Genomic DNA, 3,417 nt, shown 5'->3' with positions numbered 1-3,417 from the left:
TGGATGCTAGGGTGATCGGTGTGGTTGCTAGGGTGTTTGGTGTGGTTGCTAGGGTGTTCCTCATCATGTTCTGACGGTTGAATCTTGTATTGATGATGCTGTAACCTGGTTTAGCAACTCTTGTCACAAATGGGGTCCAAAAGGAATGTTTTGACACCTGTTAATGACGAGTGAATTCAATATTTTTTACCAGCCTTCAAACGGTTTATTTTTTTCAATATGTAATTGTGTTGCTTTGATATTAGGATATTGTGAGCAGCCAACCAGCAAAATGTATAAAATGTTTGTAACTGTCAGTTGTTAATTTTAGACCCTGCTAATAAATCACACACAGGTACACACACCGGCGTTACCATGGCGAAGGGAAGTTGTGCGTCTCTAGCCATGGTGACGAGTTGTTGGTCTGGGTGTGATTTAGGCTTCTGTTGTGTCCTGGGCTCTGATCCCAGTACATCCTTTAAAATTTAATGAACAACACACACACACTCATTCACACAATCTACACGCACACCCCATCACACAGGACAGTTTTATACATACCCCTGACACACACACAGTGCCGGTAAGCTGAATCCAGGCGCTCAGGTGAACACATTAATGTGTAACAGCCCGTATCACACTGCAGCTTCAGCTTCCATTTCCAGAGCATCACTGCAGACTCCGTCCCGTGACCTCTGACCCCTCGGAGATTGCAGGAAGTGACCAGAACATTGTTGCCAGATAGTTTCGAGGTCAAACGCTGCAGAATTATGACTTATAAAGGAATGAGACGTCAAGGTGATGATGATTCAGGTGTTTCGCCTTCAGAGAACAAGATCTTCTCAGATTCATCCATTATGTAACGATTTGTTAAAGCCAACATGAAACCGGAGGATAAAGTGTAATACTTTCAGACTGAGAAGCCGGTTTTATTCAGAACTGGTTCTGTAGCTTTAAAAAAATCCAGACCCTGAATGATTGTCACGGGTTTGGCTCCGTTTACAGTTCTTCTGTTTGAGTCTTATTATTGGATTGAAGCTTTTTGCTTTTATTTTATGGATCATTTGACATTGGAGCACTTTAAAAAATACATAAATGGAATATAATTGAACTAAATGTGATGAGAGAGAGAGAGGTTGTTTTTAAAATTCAGTCATTTGAGTCTTTTCTGCAGTTTAGTTTCAGTTAATACTCTTGATGAACTGAAGAAGTTTAAGATTTTCATTTTAAAACCAAAACTATTCTACTTTGATTAAATAATGACATTAAAATGTTAACAATCTTGTTATTGATTAGTATGGCATTAGGAGTAATTGAATTATATTTAGGCAGCAGGATGTGTTTCCGTAATAGAGTGGATTTAATAAATCAGAATCCTTTATGATTCAGTGCAGATGAGTCAGTGTTCATGTGTTTGAATCAGTGAGATCTGTTGTATTTCTCTTCTTCACCTTTATCTCAAACACTCTTCTATCCGTGTCGTAAGTTCCTGAGACCCACTCGCTCCCTTCAAATACATGAGCAGTGAGCACTACAACATCTGCCCCTGAACGATAACCCGTGCTGGATTCATCACAGCACAAACCAGTTCATGGGCTTCACTGAGCTGAAGCCAAACACGTGTGCGTGTGTGTTTGAGTTGTTAATTAACTCCGTTGGTTTGTGGATGTAGTTAGTTAGTAGAGCTGGGATAAGCTGGAGTGCTGACGGGTAACCAGAGAGCCGGTGTTGAGTTACTGATCGCTGACATGGAGCTTCACACATGCATCTTTAAAGCGTCAGTGTTCAGGGTTTGTAGGCTGGACTTCCTGTAACCTCTCGAACTGAACCGCTGGTAAAATCTCATTATTTGTCAGAAACTAATAAACAACTGCACCTGGGAAAAAAAACATGTTAGTGGTGAAACAAAGCATTTGAATGAAGCATGGGATATACAGTAGTTAAGTATTAATATTACTGTAAAATTACTGACATACAGCACTGGAAGATGTAAAGTCTGAATAGCGAGATGTAAAGTCTGAATAGCGAGATGTAAAGTCAGAATAGCGAGATGTAAACTCAGAAAACAAATCTCACAATTCTGACTTTTTTTCTCAGAATTTTGAGTTTATATCTTGTAGAAAAAAAAGAATTGTGAAACAAAAACTTGCAATTACATTTTTTAAAAAATGTTTTTATATCCCGTGGCAGAAATGGTCTTTAATCCATCGGTGTCTCTGAGTTGAATTGGACTGAAGTGTGTGGTTTGGATGGAGGTCAGCGCTGGTTTGAGCTTTAATGAGCGCGAAGGACTTGTTTTATTGGTTTGTTATGGAGGTCGCGTGATGTTTGCCTCAGCTCATTTATCACCAGTGAATAAACTCAGGATTTAGTTAGCGCAATTAAGCAGGAAAATGACATGATCGTAAAGCTGCAGGTCCATTTAAAAGCTTATTAACGCGTGATTAATGATGTTCCAGCTGTGATGTGCCAGCTAACATGAGAAGATGTGTGTGTTTGACTAGCGCTCTGGGTTCATCAGGACACTGGATCAGCACTGTTAGTAGTGCTTTAGTACTGACCTTGAACCTAAACACAGTTAGTTAACTAACTAGATATGACTTTATTTGATGCGTGGCATGAAATTAGTTTTATTTTAAATGTTTGTCATCAAAATATCACCTAATTTGCTTATGACTGTTATTAATGTTAAGTCACATTTATTTCTACAGCGCTTTATACAATACAGATAGTTTAATCTCGAATGAGAGAATTCTATTAAATGTTTATTTCATTCAAGTATCCTGAAAATGCACTCGGTTTTCAGTTTAGCTGCTTTTAAAAACAACATGAAATACTATGAATTGTAACATACTACATATCTTATGAAGTATTCTAATTTGTTGAGATAGTGAATTGGTGGGTTTTTGTAAAATGTGAGCCAAAATCATCACAATTAAAAGAACCAAAGACTTAAACTACTTCAGTCTGTGTGCATTGAATTTATTTAATACACGAGTTTCACAATTTGAGTTGAATTACTGAAATGAACTTTTCCAAGACATTCTAATTTATTGAGATGCACCTGTACATATATTTCAGTTAACAAAAATTGTTTTGTAACAGTTTTTTGTTGTAATAGTGGCTCTGTGCTGATGTGAATGTGAGGCTGCTCATCAGCCAATCAGAGCCTGTGATTAAACAAACCCAGCATACGACGAGGCTCCTGAAGAGACTGTATATGAGAGAGTGACCTTTCCTGTGCTACTGCTGCTGTAAATCACCCATAAAGCCCTGTGCCAGCAGACCGGAGCCGTACACCGCTCTACATTTACTTTACTACTGCAGTCAGTCCTCATGCAGACGCTGGAGACCAGGAGACCGTAGAGCGGCCCGTGTGTGTGTGTGTGTGTGTGTGTGTGTGTGTGTGTGTGTGTGTGTGTGTGTGAGAGAGATTTT

Source organism: Sinocyclocheilus grahami, unplaced genomic scaffold (genome assembly GCF_001515645.1).
Source record: "Sinocyclocheilus grahami isolate Dianchi unplaced genomic scaffold, SAMN03320097.WGS_v1.1 scaffold1943.1, whole genome shotgun sequence".
NCBI lineage: Eukaryota > Metazoa > Chordata > Actinopteri > Cypriniformes > Cyprinidae > Sinocyclocheilus > Sinocyclocheilus grahami.
The sequence above is the reverse complement of the archived record's forward strand: the minus strand, read 5'-3'. Positions refer to the sequence as shown.